The following is a 22,930-nucleotide window of genomic DNA, read 5'->3' on the forward strand; positions in this document are numbered from 1 at the left end:
TGGATAATGAAATGTTTGGAAAATGTTTTACAAAACGAGCTGCTCTGGCGGGAATCGACTAGTTCGTCGCAAAGTCAGAACCAACAAGCCAAGACGAGGCATTGACACTAAAATGAAAGTCCTAATCGTATAACGTGTATTGAGTTCAAAAGCGAAATGTGTAAACATGTTGCTATCACAATGCAAGATGGATGGGCACGAGAAGATTAGCTGCTCAAGTCATTACCCACATGCGTGCATCTGCAGTGCGGTGCTTTCACTAAAGTGAGAGAGGTGTAGGTCAGTGGAAGGTGTCTCGTAAAATATCTTTGCTATGGCTGCAAACATACGAAAACTAAATTCCTGTCTTGAATATACTGGTTGTTTCTAATAAATATTCGAGGACACTTTGGCGACTAAAGTGATGAAAGGCGAAAGCCTGAGTGCTGCATTCTGCTACGCGTCTGTTGCACATGTAGCGATGAATGCTGCTACGAGTAAAGCGAGCGACTACTCTTTCACATTTTGCGAGTGCATTTATTCAGTGCATTGTGCTTGGCAGCAATGAGATCGCGCTCCTTGCATCTTTGAAGTTGTTCTACGTTACTGTTGTGTGGCTGATGTTACCGGGTGCGAGGTATTAATTAGTTAATATTTGCGCAAACATCACTAATAAGTAATTAGTAATAAGTAGGCGCTAACTAGTGATTAGTAACTAATCGGTCATTAGTAATCAGGAATTAATATTTATTTATTTATTTATTAATTAGTGATTGGTAATTGATCGGTACTTGGTCAATAATTGGTAATTAGTCGGCAATTAGTAATTACTGTTTAATATTGAGTAAATTGTAATTATTTGATTATTTACTCATTAATTAGTAATCAATCATTGATTGACATATGGTCATATAAGGCATGCATTCGCGCATACTGTGGTGGTGCTCTGTGATTGGTCTAGACCTTCATGACGTCATCCCGTCTCGACCAATCAGAACCACCGCAAAAGCGTGACACTTGGTGACGACAACAATGAGGCAATAAAGGCTTTCGCCTTAATACATGCAGCCTTCGTCTTATGCATGCTTGATCTAAATATCACGAAGCAGAAAAATCTTCCTTGCTGGTCAATTAATTGGAACCTTCTCAGCAGGCTTCCAAAGCTATTTGAAGTCATACATTATGCAGTATTTCGTCAAAAAATAAAAAAAAAACTTCAGAGGGCGAACTATTCATTTGAACCTTCCATTTCAAAGCTCCCGGGGAAACATTCCTCGTTTTTGAGCATCTGCTATCGTTGAAGTCGTGCAAAGCCTCTAATGGCGCAATCGGTCGGGGAGGTGAGAGCAGAGGCACCGAGCAGTACAGAGCAGTACAGAAGCACGCCGAGCGAGTGTGTAACTGTCCTCCCACGGGAACACTGTCTGCGTTTCGAGAGCGGCGCGCCACGTCCATGTGACCCCACTTCTCTCCCCAGCATTTTCCGCCTGCCGGCAGTGGCGGCAGGCGGAGAATGCTGGGGAGAGAAGTGGGGCTGGGAATGCTGGGGCGGCAGGCAGAGAATCATAATACGATAATGCTAAAGGATGTGTGTGAGGTAAATGAGACGCAAATTAAGGTATCAGGGATGATGCGATTATCAGGGTATGCATGTATACGCGTACAAGAATCCCCAATGGGAGCCGCAAGCGGGAGCTCATGACGCCAGTGCTTCATATCGTAGAAGTCAATCAGGATGACAGAATAACACGGCTAATATGGGCACCAGCCCACTCCCAGCTTCAGGGAAATGAGGGAGCTCATAAGCTTCCCCCGCTCTCACCTTTCGAGTAGGCTCTTATCCTCAGTGCCCTCCTAACAGGGACAGGCTAGTCAGTTACAAAGAGATTACTGAGCACTATTGGCTGAAATGGGTAGGATACCCACCGGAAGATATGACATTAAATAAGATCCAAGAAATCATTTGGAGGCGCTTACAAAAAAAGGTTCCTAATCCAGCTACCCTAAGCCAGTGGAACCCGGAACAATTCTCAGGTATGTGCAAACTATGTCTGAATAAGGCGGATCTGGTACATATGATATGGACATGTCCATAAATGAAAAATATAAATGAATATGCAAAAACGGAAGAATTTTGGGAGACTCAACTGTGGAGCTCACCTCTGAGATTCAGCTATGTGTAATGCGACTGGCCGAGCACGCCGCCCGGGTCCAAGGGCTCCAGGCCATCATGTAGGCAGATAGGTTGACGCCTATCCTGTATTTGTTTTCGATTAAAGTTTTACCACTATCATTACCTAAATATATCCTAGCTTTTCGTCGTCTTGAAATGAGCTCAGGGAAGAGCAGCTGGCATCTGCTCGCCAGCAGTTTTTCAGGCTACGAGTATATCCACATCTCCATGAGCTGGGAGATTGAGCAGCTGGTTCGTTCTGCTAGTTTATTAACCTTTAACTAAAATTTTGATTTAAATTTCGTTTTGAAACAACTAAAACTTTACCAGTCCCCATTGATTAAAAAAGTCTTCGACGTTTGTTGAGGCCACACAAGGTACCAAAACATGGCCGTTGCCAGCAACAGCATGAAGCTAGCGGGCGCACACGGAAAGGCAAAGATGCGGTCCGTCGAAGCATGCACGAGGCAAAACAGGCGAGAGGAAGTTGTAGAGAGCACAGCCCGAAGCTTGCAACAAGGGCGGCAGAAAGGCTTGAGAGAGAAGTAGCGGTGAGAATGTAAGGACATCGTCAGAAGCTCGCATGCACCAAGAAAATCCTCTACGAGCGTGCCGGGTCATTTCTCTTCACCTTAAAGAGTCATTACACACGTGGACAGCGGCTAGTCTATTTAAAATGGATCTGTGAGCAAGCATCCTCGCAGGTACGCGGGCAGCGACGAGGCGTACTAAAGAAATAATGAAGCGTGCCGTGCGAAAAGAGCATCACTTGGACCGCTGAAAAATGGCCGCATTTGAACGTCCAAGCACCGCGCTTTTTATATGGATCTTCAACGTCGCCGGCGACGTGCTAGCAAAGAACTTCCACTAAGAGAGGCCGAGATGATGTGACGAAAGCGTCAGGAAGGCAGAGGTCTTGCAAAAGAGAGGCCGTGGCGAAACGCCAAAAAATATGGTGAGGACGAAGAACTGAGGCAACGATAAGCAAAGGTTGCATGTCAGAGACGGCAACAAAAGAAGAATAAAAGGCCTAAGCTAAGGCTGAGCACACGGCGGCTACAGGTCATTTCAACAAGGCATTCCTTGAAAACCTCTTCAGCAATGTAGGTAGTGTATGCGATCGAGTGTGGTTCGTCAATGGCTTCAGTTTGTCCAGCTATAATTCTCGGTTACTGCCTGTTCAAAGGCACAGACATACGAAGAGAAAACACGGCTGCTGTGCAGTAAATTAGTAATGCACTGTCACACCTAAACAGTCTTAAATGTATTTACCAAATACCATTCTTCCACGCCGCGGTGCGAAGTCTTATATTAATTATCTAGCTGAACTCTATATCTTCAGGTTAAAGTAGGTAGGTTAGGGTTGGTCGATCCACTAACGTCTTCGCCAACACACCAATGGTTCGTTGGCTCTCAGGAGAAGGAAAAAAAGAACACTTGTAGGGATAGCGAAAGTCGCTTTGACCGTCCACAGGGGCAAGAAAAATCTTGCCCTTACTAGTATTTCTGCGCTCTCAGTAAAGTTTTCTTTTTTCTTTACACAGCGTCAAATATTATAGTTGCACAGTGTAATTCACATACCGATTTCTCGAGAGAGAACCTCGGTAAATTTTGAAACGCATCTTTTAGTCGAACCATAAAACCGTAAACAGACGCACCCTAGAAGAGGAGTCGTGCTATGCACATCACAACTTTATGCAACTTGAAGTGCCTAATGTTTAGCGTCTTCGCAGTTGTTGTTCAGATCAAGATTGTAAAAGACAGATATTGCCTGGAGGCGCCTGTTCTTCAATATCGGGGATATTGTATGTTAGTCCCGATAGTTTCCAGGACTTGAAAATATATCTAGTTCGCAATACAATGTTACATTCAGAGGCTCACGCAGCGGGGATTTATTGGATCCGCTTTTACGACCGTACTTTGAAGCAACGCATTTCTTCCCGCACTGTGGAATGCGAGCGATCTAGGTAATGTTGGCATTGTCATCTAAGTGTTCAGGGAATAAGAATCTAGCTCCAAACATGCTGAGGTAGCAATAAAAAAAAAGCAATTTTATCCATATCGCCTAAGCACAATGTCCTGTGTGGCATGCACTGCATCCATGGTTATTCGTGCTTTCCGACAACATTTTTCTGAGAGCTAGTTTCAACGGAAAATGTAGTAGCTGAGGAAAAAGAGACTTCACGAAATTTGCGTGTTTCTGTGGGGAATTGATGGGAAAGATTATCTGCAGAAGTCAGACACAGAGTTTAGCGTTGCAATCAGTACTTTTTTCTATGTCCGAGGATGGACATCCTCGATGTTCCCATTCTTGAAAACAAGGTAAAAACAATTACGCAGATGTGTGAATCTACGTTCACAGCAAGATTGAAGTTCGAGAGACATATAAAGAGGAGCAAGAATAAAGATCTTGGAGTAGCGGACATTGGTCCTGACACAAGGTCTGAATAGCCGGTATGCTGCGTAGGCGGGAACTGTATTTTCTTTCGATTGCCGGTGTTGACACTTGCCGATTACACTATTTCTGGCACACGAGACAGAATTATATGGGCCCCAAGGACGAGCCCAATTGCCGCAATGCTAAGCCTTCACTTTGTCCCCTGTCTGCCACGGGCGTCTAGAATTACTGTGAGCGTTGGATATACGACTACGCACCATTCTGATATCGACCCCGTCCAGCTGCAGAGGTGCCTCTGGTGCCCAAAGGCAGGCGGCTACAACCGTGTAGACTGGGAAGAAACATGGTAGAGCACATGCACGAGAAATGACGCCAAATGGAAGTTAGCCAATATAAATGGTCTCATGCTGCATATGTCAGCTTGGCCGTGACGTGGAAGCACCATGGCCGGCCACCCAGATCTGCGGCTACTGTCTATCGTTTGAGAAATAGCAATAATGAATTAGCCAGAAGTTTGATCAATATAAGTTGCTTTTGTTTCCCGAGCGCCACAATGGACGCCGGCTTGGTGATGTTGACAGCCTTGCTACTTCTTGCTTCCATTATTTAGTTACTCGTCCCTGAGGCAAACTTTTCTGCGTCCTTTACTCCTTCTTTTACAGCAATACTCTGCACTACATATGCTGCACGCTACCAGCTTGTTATAGTAGAAATGCCAACTTTGAACTACTGACATTTGAGGATATTAACACTGGCGGACCAGGTCAGGCGTGTCGAGAACTCAACTTAGTTAAATACGCTTTTTGCAGCCAAGTTTTAGAGATGGCTATGAGTGTATGCGCAAATTTAGGTCAGTGTTCTTCTTGCTATAGATCATGCGCTTTATTTCGTCATTTGTAAAGTTGGCTTTCTCTCATAAAGGAAACTATTGCAACAGTGCACGCTTTACAGAGCGTGGTGGCTGATATTGGGTGCCCGAAGGACATAGCTCTAGGCACAACTAACTTAAAATGGATCGATCACTGATAAAACTTCAAGCTCTAACCATTGAAAAACTGAGAGACAGGGGTATTGTGCACACTACGACAACGCAAAAAAAAAAAAAGAATCGATTGTCCGCCTAGTGGAGGAACCGACTCCCGCCAGTAATACACAAGGGCCTGTTCATGACTCCTGTATTTTTCATTGTTGCCCTTGATCTGTATTTTGGTTTTTCATTATCTGCAGCAGATTTCAGCATTCATTTTCAGTAGGAAATTTTTTTTATAAACTTTTTCAATCAATTTATTGAATTGTCTTAGGATTCATAGAGCATAAGAAATTTAACGTTGGATACTACCGCCGAGTCAGAGATGTTTGACTTAATCGTTGCTCGACGTGCGTGCCTTTTTAGTCGTGTGCGTGTGCGCGTGGTTGTGCTTTTTGATGCCCTTACCAGTTAGTAAATAAAGTAGATAAAGATAGCCTACGTACAGTAATTTGACTAATACTGACCTTTATTCGTAGTATTTACAATACAGCTGTTGACGGCCAGTTCTGATGACGCTGATCCTCCAGGATGGGGCTTGACAGCTGGGTTTCACGCTGCTCTCAGGCTAGGTCTCTAGTGTTTATGACACCATGTGGTTCCTTGCATATCCACACCGTATACGTTAGGGTGTTTGACACATCATAGAATGTTCAGCCATATCTGTATGCATTGGGCGAGATCCTATGTAGTAAGATGCTGCTGATATGATTGTTGGTTTGCATTTTTTGGAGGTTGATTCCCTCTTCTCTGGTCAGTTTCGGGTGAAGTCATACAAAATGCCAGCGCAACTAAAACAGATAACAAAGAAATAAAATAGAAAACATTTTCTATTGCAATTTAACGTTGCTCACGGTGTAGTACTTCGGTTTTGCCTGGATTGGGGCCTTTTTTCGGCCAATAAAACAATATATATTATAATTCTGCAGGTTGGCAGTGGCAAACTTGCATTTCTTGTCCCAGAGAAGCAAACGGCAGGCAGTAATAAAGTCGCAATCTTGCACCCTAACCAGACTCGCCGTGATAAATACGCAGCGCACGTATTGCGGTCCCAGTTAGCTTATTCATTTTTGTGACAAGCGGAATGAGGCAGCGCAAAGAATAATACAATATGATTTGCCAAGAACGCCAAATCAAACCCTTATTGTCAGAGAAATATTCACACGGGAATGCCTTTTAGTATACAGATTTATTTCAACAGTTGGGGAAAAGTTGTTTCGCACATTTGAAAAGTTGGGACTAATATGCAGCAGTCATCTACCTGTCGGAAAAAAAAAAACTGCACAAATTATTGTCTTCTTTATCTTTATCTTAACAGGTCGAGCAAAGGGATCTGATTTTGAAAGAAATCATGTTTGTTGTTTACTTTTTCTTTCAAGAAAGCCTACTGTTAACTTGGAATTTGTTCTAAAATAAGAACAGCATAACAGAAAGCGAACAAATTCTCTTTTTGAGCAGTAGCTTTTTAATCACTGTGAGGCTTCTGTAATTCTACGTAGCATGTACTACGGCACCCTATCAGATGCAAATGACAGGTATTTCATTGACGTGCTTTTTTTTTTATTTCCTACGTGGGTAAGTGCAAGTACTATAATGCAGCATGCGTTCCAGGCCGCATAATGCGTGTTATACAAGGTAATGTTTTGCGCTTAGCGGCGCTACTAGGCACGATGCGAGGAGAGTGCTAAGGATGTAAGACAACTATTTTAAAAGAAGGAAAATATTTTCCAAATTTGGCCTATTCTGCCTATTATATTTCTTAGAAAAATGGTGCCGATATAGCTGCAGGGTCAAAAAAAGCCTGCTGGCCTGTGGAAAACTAAAACTATCACAGTGTAACGTTATGAAACACGCGGACGCATGAACCGGACGAGGTATCGCTGCGCAGAAAAAGCACTTATCGCTTCATTTTTTTTTTCGACAAAAGCGGGCATTTCGAACAGAACAAAATATTGCATCTTCTCTCTTTTCCCAAGAGTGTGGATACAGATTCAGATATTTTGTGCCGAGTTTGAGAGCGCTTATGGATCGCGTTCCAATAACAAAACACCGTCGATACGTGTCCGCCCATCGGACGGTCATCTCCTGAATAGGTGGTATTTGCGCCATCCACAATGACCTCTTTCATCCATCTTCCAGAAACACGCACAGAAAAACCATCCACAGCAATTGCGGCTCCAATGCCGAGATTGTGCATTTGGATTGCGCTCTTCTATGGATGACCGAAACATGAGAAGCATTTTGCGTCACCCTGTTGAAAGCTCAATGTTTTCTGCGCACAAATTTGCTGTTTGGCGTAGCGAACGTCATTTTACTCTGATAGAATTTCACATTGTCATGTTCACAATTGCGTTGCACCAGGTCGTCGAGAAAGTGGTCTCAAATCTAAGAAGGCAAGCGTTCCCTTTGGCTGCCTGAAACGCCTGTGATGATGGCTGAATATTTGGCAGTGTCTTTAATGGAATGTAGAATGCAGCATTGTTTTAGGCAGTTAAGTTGCTGAAGTCGCAAAAGGCCTTGTTGGTGCATTCTTTTCGCTGGAGTTGTCGAGTTGATCCAGCAGGACTATCCAGCGTCTTCACAAAAAGATTTGAAACCGATTCGACCTTTCACTTTTGCGAGCCCAAAGGGAATACAAAACTTCAGCGGCACTAGGAGTTCGGAACCCCGGCCGAGGCAAACAGTTCAACTTTCTGTCCACTGCGTTAAAGCCCTGCGCAATTTCGTTTTTTTTTTTCTTACTGCTGGTCAGTAAACCATTCACGGGAACAAATATCGCTAGCCAAGTTCTTGATAGAACCTTCTCTCCTCGAGAAATGTGTTCATAATTTCTTCCTTTTTGGTTGGCAGCAATTAAGTGGTATCTTCACGTCCGCAGCATCAATCTTTTAACAGCTCCGAAAGAGGCTAGTAACACGTTTTCAAGTAAAATAAATAAAATACGGAAATAGATTTCTTTACTCTGCGGATGTAGTCGTTTTAAAGTTTTTATTTGCTCTGACACAGTTGTACTAGACGCCGAAGTTGGTGTTAATCATTTTGATTGTGTGGCTGTATTTTCGTACCTGCATGTCCTCCAGTTGGAGCTGGTCGAAGATTACTTTGGTGGCTGACGCGCGTGTGTGATCTACGAAAGCTTTTTTTCACAGACAGCCTTCTTGGAGAATGCCGCATCATAGCGCTATACGTGTCTGAACGGGTTGGGCCTGGTTTCTGGCAAAAATACTCTCTTAGGCCATGTGCTGATTCGTAGCGTAACCGCTATATCGCAGCTGCTAATGACGTTATTGCTTGATATCTTCGCAGGCTGTTACATTTAATAAAGAATTAGATTTCATACATATACAAAAAGTTTGTTCTGAAGCGTGACAACGCAATCAACATAAACCGATTTCGCCAAGCAGTGCCAATTCCTACCTATAGGTGAATGATACGCACGCGACTAAACCTCTCCCGTCATGACATTTTCCCGAAGAAGCTGTGTAAGACATTTTATTCCGCCTAATTTCGGATGGCCTCTTTAAATATTGATAGTGTAGAGTAATATGCTGTCGGAAAGACTTCTGCCAGAAAATGCACACTGAGGCCGTCCTTACGAAGATCCTTAAATTCCATATAGTGATAAACTCGGTTCAGTGTGAACAAGTATTGCTTTGTATTAAGAAGCTATGAATAGAGCAAGCGAAAGGGTAGTGAAATATCGATCAACGTTCAGTAAGTGAGAAAGGTAAAGATTCAATAAATAGATGTAATAAGCATATAATACACATCGATCTTAAAAACGTCCTTCACGTTCTGATTCTTTGTTTTTGCCGGAAAGGTTTTGCCGTGCTTGCACGATGCGTGTTAATATTCCAGAGTGTGCCCTTAATTACACAACCTGAAGGCTTTGCAAAATTTACGCATAACAAACCTGCACAACTAGGCGATAGCTAGTGTAAATTTTGTAATTTTTGTTTTCAAATGGACCTCTTCCTTATTCCTCTCCGTCACTGCTTGTTTCAATTAACCATTTGAAAAAGCCTGAAGGTAGTCTTTTTTGCACAGCAAAAATCTTTTCGCTATTGCGACAAAACCTGTTTTGGGGCCAGACATTAGCTACAGCATATGGCAGGAGGCGTCTATTGGGGCAATAATGGCGCGTCTATTTCCTGGACGCATCTGCATTGCGCTGCTGTCGCAATTAAGGAATTAAAAGCGCTTCTCTCAAGCTGATGCCTCGCAGGTATAATTCATCTCCCCCGTCCTCCCTTTTGATTCACTGTCTCGAAAGAACTTTTGCATTACTGTTTTGATACGAAAAGATGGCCAATAGAGACCGCAACTTGCGCACAAATACTGTGTCAAATCAATAATGAGTCGTATCCTACTGATGCAATGATCAAAATTATCCAAATACATTCTTCTTTCTCAGCTTCAGCATCAAATATCGGGCAGTTCCAAATGTTCTTTCAAATTTCCAGCGCTATTTTCGCATCGACTAGCAAGGATATAAAGAGATTATCGGAAGATGTGAACACAGACGACAAAATGATGCGATAACTATAGCTCCGCTGCGGGCGAAACAATGCGCATGCCTGGGCAACAAAGAATGTGTAAAGACTGCATTTAGTTAGGTTAGTTCGCAGGGACTTTAATTCAATAATACAAGCGAGCCAGTTGAAGAAGGCAAGGAACGACGACAATACCGGGCGCTTTCTTCTCGCTTTGCGCTCTGTATGCGTGCACTACTTCGTAATCACTTGTCAATATACAGTGATGCAGCAAAATGAAATATAATGCTTAATTCAATACATTTTAACTAGTTTATTTTCATCTGACGAAGATATTACAATTGAAAAAGAGATTCTCATAGCATTGCTTGATGCAAACGATTGATATTAGCATTTAATTCCTCGTTTTAAAACAAGGAACTGCTCCTTATTGCACACAACAAATATTCTAATTGTTCTCCAACTTAATTCGCTATATTTAACTCTTCATATTTTCTAAATTTAAGCAAAAAGAATTCATTACATTTTGGTTTTGAGTTTCGGGCGCAAGTCATCCCAAGAAAAAGCTTTTTTCACAGTAGCACTAATCCCTTCGTTTCTCTTCTACGGCATTGTCCCTATAACATGACAACATGAAGCGTATAAAAAAATAGCTGGGATATCAATTCAGTTTGTGCTGATATAATCTTTCACGTTTTTCGCAGTTTGTGTTTTCGAGACTTGGCTAATGTAGAAAAAGAATGCTCCATATTCCAAGCTCTTTGTGACGCGTCATTCAATAGCAGTTTCGCAGCGATTCCGAGAGGTGGCGTGATGCCATGCGCACTACAAGGCTTATTTGGTGATCCGAAGCGGCTGTAGGTGTTAGGGATGCCACTTCCCATGCAATGATGACGGCCAGTAACGCGTTAGAAAAAACTACATTGCAACACCATCTAGCGACAGCGACAGGGACAGGGACAGCGACAGCGATACGTGCATGCGGATAAAATGGGGCACCACCACTTTTTGTTATGATCCCAGATAGCTGTTGCTAGATGGCGGCGAGATGCTGTTTTCCGAGCTCCTCCACCGGCTGAGTACTGTATCACACTTTTGCTCATAACTGTACATGATACGCTTTGTGTACTATCGGCTATTGACGAACGAGTTGAAAAGTGTCCCATACTGTATGAAGTGAGTGTCAGCTGATGTTCGCATATACTATCGTTTGAATTCTATACCATGTTTTTGACATCTCTCTTCAGTTTCAAACTCCGCCCTGCTGTTGGTACTTCCTGGGTTATGATTTTCCTGCCAGTTTCTAGGATGGACGAATTGTTCTGCTTCCTAAACCGGATAAGTAATCCCCTCGGCGTGAAGAGTAGAGAACTATCACGATGTTTAGCGTCGGTTACGAGGAATTCGCAGCCATTGCTGCTCAGCATTTGTGGGGCTTGTTGGCCGCACTTATCTGTAACGAGTAGGCATGCTTCATCCATAGTAGAGAAATGCAACGTTTGCCTTTTGTTATTCGTGGCAGTTTTTAGTTGCACTCAGAGTCGCTTTCCAAGCGGTGCGCTGGTTTCCTCGTGAAAGAAAAATGCCTTTGCTAGCTCTGAATAAGGTTCATTCTTCTGTTGAATCCAAAGTGCTTCACAGTTCCCTATTTTGCAGTCACCTAAAATGATTAGTATGAATTGGTGGGCACCGTTTAACACAAATACAAAGAGAAGAAAAAAAACAGTGCCCACCAATCCACCATGAACAACCTACAATTCGCCCAACTTACCCTTCTGTTCACCTAAAATGACCTTGTAAGACTCGTCTAGCGACATAGGTCCACCTGTCGCCTAAAGTGTACCAAAATTGATATCCTGGTTTAATAGACCGCATCTCCTCCAATGGTAACCATTAAATGTGGCCCAGGGCGCCCGAAAATATGCCAACCTCAATGCAGAAAGTGGACCGTGCTTTTGCCCGAGTTACAGATGCATTTGAAGTCAAGAGTTTGACGGAAGCCCGTCTGGTTGGGATAGGATATGACGAAAAATAAACAGCACCAATCAAAAGAAGAATTATGGAATGACATTTCAGCTCCCACACGGGAGCCTTGTTCATAATGAGGCGAAATGGGGAACCGTTGCCTTAAATACGGCGCATCACAGAACCCAGATATCTTGCGTATACAGGGGGCAGATTACCATGATTACGGTTTAGCGTATTTGCTGTCGTCTGAATGATCAGCGACTCAACATAGAGCCGTGATGCTCTATTCCTTTCTTTCGCTATCACACGTGCCTGTGCCCAGTCAATATTGTGTTTGGTAGATACGGAATGTTCGGCCAGCGCGTTCGAAGCCACCCGCCGTTCCCTCACGTTGTTTTGATGATCGCGCAATCTTCTTTCAAAATCCCCTGACTCGCCAATGTACACGGCCGCGCAGTCGGCACATGGGATTGCGTATACGACGCCTGGGAACTTTTCCTTTCTGAGTGGGTCCTTCACTTGCACCAATTCTCCCCTGAGCTTGTGGGCTGGCACATGCGCAGTCTGCACGTCGTAGCGACGCAGTATGCGTGCCAGCGTTTCACTAACGCCTGGGACATATGGAATCGATGCCCGCTTTCGGGTGCCTGGGATCCGATGCAGCGCAGGGCGTGCAAGCTGGCGTTCCACTGAGTCAATAAAATGTCCAGGGTCGCCGCAAGCAGACAAATCATGGCGTATGTATGTGAAAGGTGTCAGCACACTTATCTTCTCTTTTTGTGCATATTCTTTCGTTTCGACGGAGGAGCGAGGCAAACACGGAACGCTTTTGGGAAACAGGGTGAACAGAAGGGAAATGAAGGCAGTGGCTGATGTACGCTGGTTTTCTGTATACGTTGAAGGTTGGTCCTGACGGTTCACGGCAGACCAGTACATCCAGGAATGGAAGGCGGCCATTGACTTCTTCAACGGTAAACTGTATTGCTGGTTCCATACTGTCAAGGTGTAGCCTAAAAGCGTTTAGCGTTTCTTTCTTCAAAAGACAAAAGCAATCATCCACGTATCTCAGAAAAACTTTGGGGGCACGCGTGAACGATGCTAGTGCCCGAGTCTCGAGGTTTTCCATTGTGAAATTGGCCACCGTGACCGAAATTGATGCCCCCATTGCTGCTCCGTGAACCTGCTTGTACAGTACTTGCTCAAAAGTGAAGTAAGTGTGAGAGGCAGAAGCGAAGAAATGTAGCCAAATCCTGTACTTCGAAGGGAGACCTTTCTGGGAGCGTGCGGTCAGTTTAGAGGGCGGAGGTGCAGACATCCACGACAAGTTTTATCGGCACGCTTGTAAACAGGGAAGCTTACATCAAACGAGACCATGATCTCCCCCTTGTCGATTTCAATGTCTCGGACTTTCTCTATGAAGTCGTAGATGTTTCGTATGTGCGTGGGGCTCCTGCCGACGAGTGATGAGATAACTCTGTGCAAAACCATGGACAGGTTTTGAAGGGGGGAACGCGTGAAGTCCACAATAGGACGCAACGGGACATCTGGCTCGTGGATCTTTGGTAAGCCATATATCGCTGGGGCTGAACCATTGTGGCATAATAGGTGTTAATAGAACGACTGGTGTTGCGGTGGAACCATTCTGAAGACGTCAGCCAGCAGCTTTTGAAGCTCTCTTTGTACTTTTGCTGTCGAATCCCGCGCGAGACGAGCGTCCGTGTCAGCGTCTTCCAAGAGGGCCAACATTTTCTTTCGGTAGTCGCTCTTGTCCAACAGCACGGTGGCGTTACCCTTATCCGCTGACAGAATTACTATGTCAGGATTAGTACGCAGGCTCCCAAGAGCCTCTTTTTCCTGGCGCGACAGGGGTGAAGTCGAAGGCTGTGCGCTTAGCTTGGAACGGACGCTGACAACGCGTGTACGTGCTTCTTCCCGGCGGGACGGCTCAACGAGGTTCACAGCATGCTCAGCAGCACAACCAACTCTCCTTGCGTCGGGCGCAAACAACTCTCCTTGTTTCTGTAAACTTCTCACAAGTTAGCGACGGCTAACATGAATACAAATTGAAGAGACGTCTGGCGAAATTTCGGTGCCAATGAGGCCTGGGACCCAAAAGTGTCACAAGCTCATGTTAAAGGACTGAATATTCAATTAGCCAACCGCACCAGCTGCTCCCATAAAGAGAAATATCACGACATCACTGTGCGTAAAAATACAGAACGTCGTCTCACTAGAGCAAATCCTTATGGTGTTGCAACCACACGATTAAAGTACATCTAGCTCGAGAACAAGACGCAGCTACTTGGTTGTTATATGTAGTACGTGCTATACACCTAGCGATATAAGCTTAGCACACTGACCATATTTTCTACAATCTGCTTTATCTCCTGACTGTAAAAAAAAAGTAAAAAACAAACAAACAAACAAACAAACAAACAAAAAAACATAGTTTTGTTTTAAAGGTCCACTGAAACGGCCACCAAGAAGCCACTGATAAGCGTGTTCAGTGTGTAGAACAAATACTTTTGAGCACTAACCCAAAGTATAACTCCTTGGAACAAAGCCAGCGATTTATTATCAATTTAAAAAAACTAGCGTTTTTTGAAATTCGCGGGCAGAGAAGTCGTCGTTTGGCGGTGTCGCATGGAACTATTTCCTTAACCCGTGACGTCACGGGTGAGTTGACTGGCAAGGCTTACCATTCGCTGCGGTCACTGCAGCCATGACGTCACGGACACACTTCCGGTTGCTGCGAAAGTCGTCTGCTCGTGCGCTGCTCGAACTCTGTGCGGGCTGTTACACAGCTCGCCGCCCTTATCGGTTAGGCGGCCATTGCCCATCAAGTACAACAACCGAAGCGACGCAGTGATCGGCGGAACGAAGCTGCATTTACAAATATTTTATTTATATAACGTGTTTTCAGGAGTACCGCAGTATCGTCCGACGAGGCGTCAACAGCACGGTCAAGCACCGCACGATGGCAGCACCTCCTCGACCGCCGTAAACACCGCCGCTGTGGCCCCTCCTCACGCATACCGTATGCGAACGACAGGGCGGATCGTTAGTACCGATGTCCGAAATAAAGCGTGCTAAAATTTGTTGGCGTCTGGAATACTGAGCGTGTTGAATACTGAGCATGAAGCCCTCGTGAGGATCGCTGACCAGCAGCATATTGCTGGTAAGAGCGACAGCCGTGATACAAGCAAGTTTCTGCTCAAGCCAGCTGCCACTGGTGCATTTCGGCTGATCCGATCTGCTCGTACTAGCTGTGCGATTAATGCGTGACCAGAGTTAATCCTATAATTTTTTTACTACTGCAGGATAGGATTCACTATAAGGCAGTTTCATAAGTAGACGATTTACGACAGCGTTGATCAATTCCAAAGCGCCGACTGCCGCGGCTTCGAATCGAAACAATTTAGGACTAGTGACGACTAGGGACGGTCACGCACGTAGCCGTCGTTCGCCGCGCCCCACCCCCGCGGTAATTGTGTAACGTACCTCAGCCCGCTCGCGGCATCCCGTGCTGCAAGTAAGCATTGCAAACTCGTGTACTTTCATAGCTAAGGCCGCGCATTTTTGACGTTCTGCTCAGCAACAAGCCGTTCAAGCGATACTGCAGGTAAGACAAGGCTTTAGTACGCAGTCGGTGCGCTGTCGGCCGTAATCGAAGACGTCTGGCAGCACCACATTCTCTACATCAATCTTTAAACGTGATACAGTGGGCAAATGAATAACTTTGTGAAGCAGACCCGCTGGTACGTTTCGCGCACTCGGGCGCCGACGAGTAGCCTCCGTCAACAGGCGCCGTCATAACCTCGATTAACGACGCAAACCGAAGTCGCCAAGCTCGGTTTGCGATAACCGCGGTTAGTGGTGTAACCATGGTATTTGGTCCGCAGTGTGAAATGGGCTAACCACGGGTTCGCGCTTCCATTAACCGTCGCTGCGCGAACTGGCGAACTCCTCAGGCGTGTGCGAGCGAGGACGGGTTGACGCGAGTACGCCAGCGAGCGAGCGCGCGTGAACCGGAAGTTCGTCGAAGTGACGTATTTCTGGGCGGAGCTTTAAACTTACTTGTATTCTTTATTTTTTTTATGGCTCCCTTCGGCGTACGAGTTGAGAGGGAAAATTGGAAGGGTCATTTTTATTCGCCGATATCTCTGGTGTTACAGAAGCTAGATAGAAAATTTTTGCGGGAAAATGATGGGTGATTCAATATCTATCAAGGTTATGGCGTTGTTTAACCTTCTTGGTGACCCATTTCAGTGGACCTTTAAGTCTTAAGTTCTATTTTCACTTATGTGACATAAGTGCGCCATCCGGTACTGTAAGTTTTAACGTGGTGTTTAAGGCAATGTTTGAAAATAAAACTTGAAATTATTGAGACTCAAATATATAGTAAAACAAATAAACCTTTTAGTAAAATGCATCCCCTTTCTGCAAACATGTGTTCTGCAATTACTCATGCCATGATTCGGTAAAATTATTTATGCACTTGCGGTTACTCGTTCTAATGACTGCCAAATGCTAAACTAAATGCAATATTTCAGTGATAATTCCTCGGTAAACCACCTAACTGTTCCTCTGCCCTTATTTCGAACAAAACGCCCTCAGTGAATAGAACTGAACAGAATTGATTAGTAGCAAGTATAAGCTTTTTCGACGTTCAGCGGCTAATGTTTTATAGAATATCAGAAGACGACAGTGAACCATTAAGTAGCGCTTCAACAACGATATATGCGGGGCCACGTGGAAATAATTTACTTGCTATATGCAATTCACTTGCATCCCAACTGCCAGTCGTTAAGGCTGGCATGAAAGCTTCCTCTTAGTATATACTTATTTGGGGATAGTGACTATTGAACGCCTATTTTGTTCGTACAAGACTCTTATTAAGACATTAGCTGGGGCTTAGCTTTAGTTAAGCCTGAAAATTGCGAACGCAATGTACGCTTGGCTACGCAAAGTGTTTCACTTGTGGTGGTGCACATTGCTAATCTCCTGTGTACCCACGAAATGAAAGGCATATTTTTTCCGGTCTTCCATATAGCTATACTGAAAAAACCGGCGAGTAGGCGCTACTTTTATTATCTACACCCTGATAACGCACGGCATACCACACGCTGCAACACAGACATCCATCACCGCAGCAAGGCCTGCAAGCTCTTGCAACTTGTATAACGTCAATCGCTTTCCGCATTTCGCAGGTGGTCGACCGGCCATGGAGCGCAGCTGCCGCGCACTGAAGAGCCGACTTGGTCCCCCGTCTCTCGCTCTGGAATGACGTCAGTAGTCACGTGACTGACCGCCGCCGTCGCTCGACCGTGAAGCGCAGCTACGGCGCGCTGAAGAGCCGACTTGCTACCCTGTCTCTCGCTCTGGTATGACGTCAGTTGTCACATGACCGACCACCGACCGTGAAGGGTAGGCTCCGCTACGGCGAAAAGGCGAAACCTGGCGTAGTATTGCTTTCGCATTAAAAGAAGACCACGTGCATCTTTGTCGAAGCTGCGCAGTCATGAGAGTAAAATGAACAAGATAAGTGCGTTGCTCTCCGGGCGTCAGCAGCTGTAAGTGACGGCTGGTCTGAGTGTGCCACAGACGTTCGGGGTGGACTACGTCAAAAGAGACTGCTGCTGGAAAATCAAATTCTGTTTTTATTGCTCAGGACTGGCCTTCATCGATTCCATATTGCTACGAGGATATGAACATGCATCCCACCGGTCTGTTCCTGGTAGCTCCTTTGTCATTTTTATGTTTCTATTTTTCCGTTTTCGACACGATAGCGTCAAAAGGCCCGTTACGCAGAAAATCCGGCGTATGCGATTTCAAGGTCAGGCCTCATACCCGACTACGGTTTTCAGCTTTTTTCGTGAATGCTTTTTCACAGAAAAGAAAATTGGCTTGTCAAGCGGTGGAATTGAACCTTTGAAGTTGGGATCAGAATAAGGCGCTACCAAAACGCAACCAAGACACGTTCATTTGAAAAATATGCGATGACAACAAACGTGGGACTGACAGCATAATGTTCTGGGAAGGGGACACCAAAGCGTCAGTTCACCCTTTAACGCTATTGTCTTCTTACTTAGATTTCTTTTCCAGAGAAAATATGAACTCGGCCTAATTTTCTTGTCAAAAAGTTCTTATTTGAGAAGGGTAAGGGTTGGGGACGCATAGCCTGGTCGCCTTTTTTCATGTCCTCATACATGATGACACTATAAGCAAGTTTCCTTAAAGTTTGCTTGCGATCTGTATATTCGGCTCATAGTAACAGTCCCTTCTTTTCAGCTCTCTCTCTCTCTTTTTGTGTACTATTGTGCAGGGTTTAGATCCTGGTACGCTGAAGAGCATTTTGGTGAGGATGTCTGAACACTTGTGCTTCACTCACTTAGAAACGCAAACCTATGTAGGCAGGGAACCGAAAGTCGCTTCTAGAAAATCACATTTCCTCTAGTCTATCTTCTTCCTCCAGCACCTTTCCGTATCACACGCCATGAAAGGTCGGCAATGTGTTGTTAAGCACACTGGCATTCACTTATTATCACCCGACGCATACAAGGCCTTTAGAGCAGCAAAGAAAAGTGGTGAGACACTTTACGGGCAGCATTAAGACGTTATTGTCGTCAGGCCCTGAAGTTTTGCGCAACTGAGGCCAGGCGAAATGCCTCTTCACTCGCAAAAGTAGGATGTAAAGAGAGGCACCGACGTTATTTAGGATGTTTTAATTATTCCATGGTGCAGCAGCGTAGGAGAGAATTGCCTCTCGCTGAGGAGAGCACCCCTTTTCCTTCTTTTTCTCCAGTTACGCACCGTTTAGCTTCGAGGAGATGGCGACTGCCATCATGTTCTTCGCCTTACAGAGCCGCGATATAGTTTTTTATAAAAGAAGTGGGCGTGGCTTCTACCCTCGGGTACAGAACACAGATTTCTAGTCGGTCTCATAAACTCATGCACGTTCTATAAAACCTAAGACAATAAAAAATCTAATGTCTAAACTAGCACTTTCATAAGCACACAAGTAAAAAAAAAAAGAAACAATTAATGGCGCATAAATCATTGAAGGACACGGTTACCGACATGCGCACTCTGCATATTTAGGGCTAGAAAGCGAATCGGAGCAAAGCCAGATATCTCTGATACGATTCAACTTTCGCGATGACGGCGACGGAGGCTTGCCATGTTTACACTCAAAGCCATGGAAAAAATTCTCTCTTTGATCGGACGCAGCTAGACAGCGGAAAGGCAAATGCCTAAACAATTTTTCAAAATAAGAATGATTGAATCGCGAATAAAGCATGTTTTTATTCGATCGAAGGAGACGGGGGTCACAGAGAAAGCGGTCGCCTCCTAAACTAAATATAGACCATGTGCTTTCGTCAAACCCGAAAAGCAGTCAGGCTCTGGCATGTACATATCAGCATTTCTAGCGCATCTAAAATGTTCCCACAGGAGGGGGCATAAAAGATAGTCGTCTCGGGGGGCGGGTCTCGTAGAGCATCAAAGAAGACTTGATGACAGACAAATATGGCAGAAATACGTTTCTTTGATCTTTCCATCTGATGGCAGAGTTTTGCGTCTTAACATTTGGTGCTTTGCAAGTGTTATTGCGGAAGCGAAATAGCGCAAGGATAGCAAAAGGCTTGATCTTTTTATTTTCTAGATTTTACGTGGCTTCCTCGCGGTGCTGCTTGCCCGTCTCGATGCTCAACACTCGCTCATAGTCAAGAATGAAAAGATATAGGCTGAAGTGACTGCCTTGGCGTTCTTATTCTTGAAACAGTTTTATTGCACTTGTTGATGCTAACATCTAAAGAGTTCAGGAATGCTGTGAACAATTTCCGAGCAGCAAACAGTAGTACAGGACAGGATTACGAAAGATGAAAGTCAAATTCCGCCTTTTTCATCGAGAGGATTTTATTTGCATGAAGGTGATGCTTCATGGACTCTACTCTTATTTAAGGAAAAAGATGACGCATTAAGGAGATCCTGCAGTAGTGAAAGGAAGTCTAATGGTCGAGTTAAAGCACCGGAATTTTGTTACCTCAGATGCTGGGAACGCCTACCAAACGTAGAGGGTTTAAATTTGTTACACCCAAGACCGAGCTATAGCTATAGGAAACTATATACGTTCAGATTCGGCTTTTCAAAACCTTTTCAGCGACAAACGCCATGACGTTGTAGCAAACAATTCAGTTTTATACGCATTTAAGCAATTATAGCTAATTATTGATGCAATTAGTGTAGTGTGCTTGTATTCAATATATATCACTAGGTCAGATACATCATAAAAACAAATTAAAAACATCTAAAACGAGGCATGGAAAGTACAATTAGGCAAATATCTTCATGTCAATAAATGTCGCGTTATGCAGGTGCAGGATTTGCAAACGAGTCTTCGGACAGACAGCATGCAGATCAGGGTAAACGTTGTCGAAACATGTTGAGGCATTTGCATGCGGCACATAAATTTCAGTGGCATCAGTAAGGTCTTACAGTCAATGTAGCGGCGTAATATATATATTGCAATAGAAGACCTTGCACAGGGCACTACGCCAAGAACAGTAAAAGGAACGTTCGGCGACCAGTCGTAGAGCTTGTGTCAGCACACGCATGAACGTCGGAGCGAGCGTCGTCGTCGTTGTCTTTCCTGACCGTCATGCATTGAACATATCAGAACCGAATACCTGTTTTACAACTTCCCCCAGGCGAAAAGGCGCCATCTTGGCGGCTTATGGCATTGTGACTATGGCAGGATTGTAGTAAGGTTTCAGGCGGTTACTGTCTACTATTTCCCGGTTGTGGCGACGGTGTCAGTGGATGGCGTAAGGGGTTCGATGAGGTAGTTGCCGGAGGATGTTTTCATGGCAGTACGGTAGGGGCCCTGGTACTCGCTCAGAAGTTTGGATGAAAGGCTGGGACTGGAGGAAGGTACCCATAGCCAGACCAAAGAGTCTGTACAGTAAGCAGGAAGAAGTGCAGATTGATCTCGGGTGGTTTTCTGCGGTTGCTGGGAGTGAGAAGTGAAGGACCAGGCAAGCTGGCGGCATTCTTCTGCATAAGTTGCAGCTTGTGAAACAGTCGTGAATTTTGAAGAATCCGGTCGGTATGGGAGAATGGTGTCCATAGTACAAGAGGGCTCACGACCATACAGGAGGAAGTATGGCGAGAATCCGGTGGTTGCTTGAGTGGCAGCGTTATAAGCGAAGGTGACGAATGGAAGAACGCGGTCCCAGTTGCAGTGGTCGGAAGTGACATACATTGCCAGCATGTCGCCCATGGTGCGGTTGAAACGCTCAACCATTCCACTTATTAGCGGATGGTACGCAGAGTTGGCGCGGTGAACGATTTTGCATTCTCTAAGCAACAACTTCACAAAGGAAGGCGGGACCTCTGTCACTCAGCAATTCTTTGGGAGCCCCGTGACGAAGAACGATATGATAGAGGATGAAGGAGGCAATGTCTTTGGCTATAGCAGATGGCAAAGGCGCCGTTTCGGCGTAGCGTGTGAGATGATCAATTGCAACGATGATCCAGCAATTGCCTGTTGATGTGCTAGGAAGAGGGCCATACAGATCGATTCCAACGCGCTCAAAGGGCTGAGCTGGACAGGTCAGCGGCTGCAGAGGAGCGGCGCACTGGCGAGGTGGGGGTTTTCGACGCTGACACTCTTGGCAGGACTGGACGAACCGACGAACATAACGGTACATCCCACATCAGTAGTGCCGCTTTCGCAGGCGAGTGAAGGCTTTCAATAAGCTGGCGTGGGTACGCTCGGGATCATCGTGGTAATGGGAGCAAATCACAGAGCGCAGATGGATCGGAATAACAAGGAGCCACTTTCTATCATCCGGAAGGTAATTCCTACGGTAAAGGAGCTCGTCCATGATGGCGAAATGGTGAGACTGGCGACGGAGAGCGCGGCAAGGAGGTCGTGACGCGCGGCCAGATAAAAAATCCCGGAGGGAAGCGATCCATGCGTCTTTGCGTTGCTCGGAAGTCATATCTGTGGGCATATCGGTGGGATGTAGGACGGATATAGCAGGAGTTGCTTGAGACGGCATGGGAGAACATGAAAGAGCATCAGCATCGGCATGATTATGGCCAAAGCGGTAGATGACGGTAATGTCGTATTCTTGGAGCTTCAGAGTCCAACGGGCCAGTCAATCAGAAGGATCTTTCAAAGAAGACAGCCAGCAGAGGGAGTGATGATCGGTGATGACATTAAAAGAGCGGCCATAGAAGTAGGGGAGAAATTTTGCTATTGCCCAGAGGATAGCGAGACACTCTTTTTCGGTGACGGAATAGTTTGCTTCAGCTTTTGTCAGGGTCTGGCTGGCATAAGCGACAACGTGCTCATCAAAGCCAGACTTCCGCTGACCGAGTACTGCGCCAAGGTCGATGCCGCTGGATCAGTGTGGATTTCCGTGGGAGAAGAAGGGTCGAAATGACGAAGGATTGGCGGAGTCATCTAAAGGTGGCGGAGTGTCGCAAAAGCATCATCACAGTGCGGAGACCAGGCTGAAAGATCGTGGCTGGACAGAATCTTGGTGAGAGGGTCGATGATTGTGCTCGATGAAGGTTCGAGCAGAGGCCCACGAAGCTGCGGAGTTCTTTTCCATTAGTGGGCTTGGGAAATTCTGCCACAGCACGCAATTTTGCCGGATCGGGAAGAACGCCATTCTTGGAGAGGACATGTCCGAGAATGGTTAGCTGCCGTGCTCTGAAACGGCCCTTCTTTAAATTTAATTGGAGGCCAGCGTCGGTCAGGCATCGCAAAACTGTTTCAAGGCGCTGGAGGTGAGAAGAAACATCCTGGGAAAAGATGACAACGTCGTCCAGGTAACAAAGGCAAATGTGCCATTTGAGCCCTCTGAGTAGGTTTTCCATCA

This window comes from Amblyomma maculatum, chromosome 1 (assembly GCF_055883805.1).
Source record: "Amblyomma maculatum isolate TAMU_Amacu chromosome 1, ASM5588380v1, whole genome shotgun sequence".
NCBI classification, from domain to species: Eukaryota; Metazoa; Arthropoda; class Arachnida; order Ixodida; family Ixodidae; genus Amblyomma; species Amblyomma maculatum.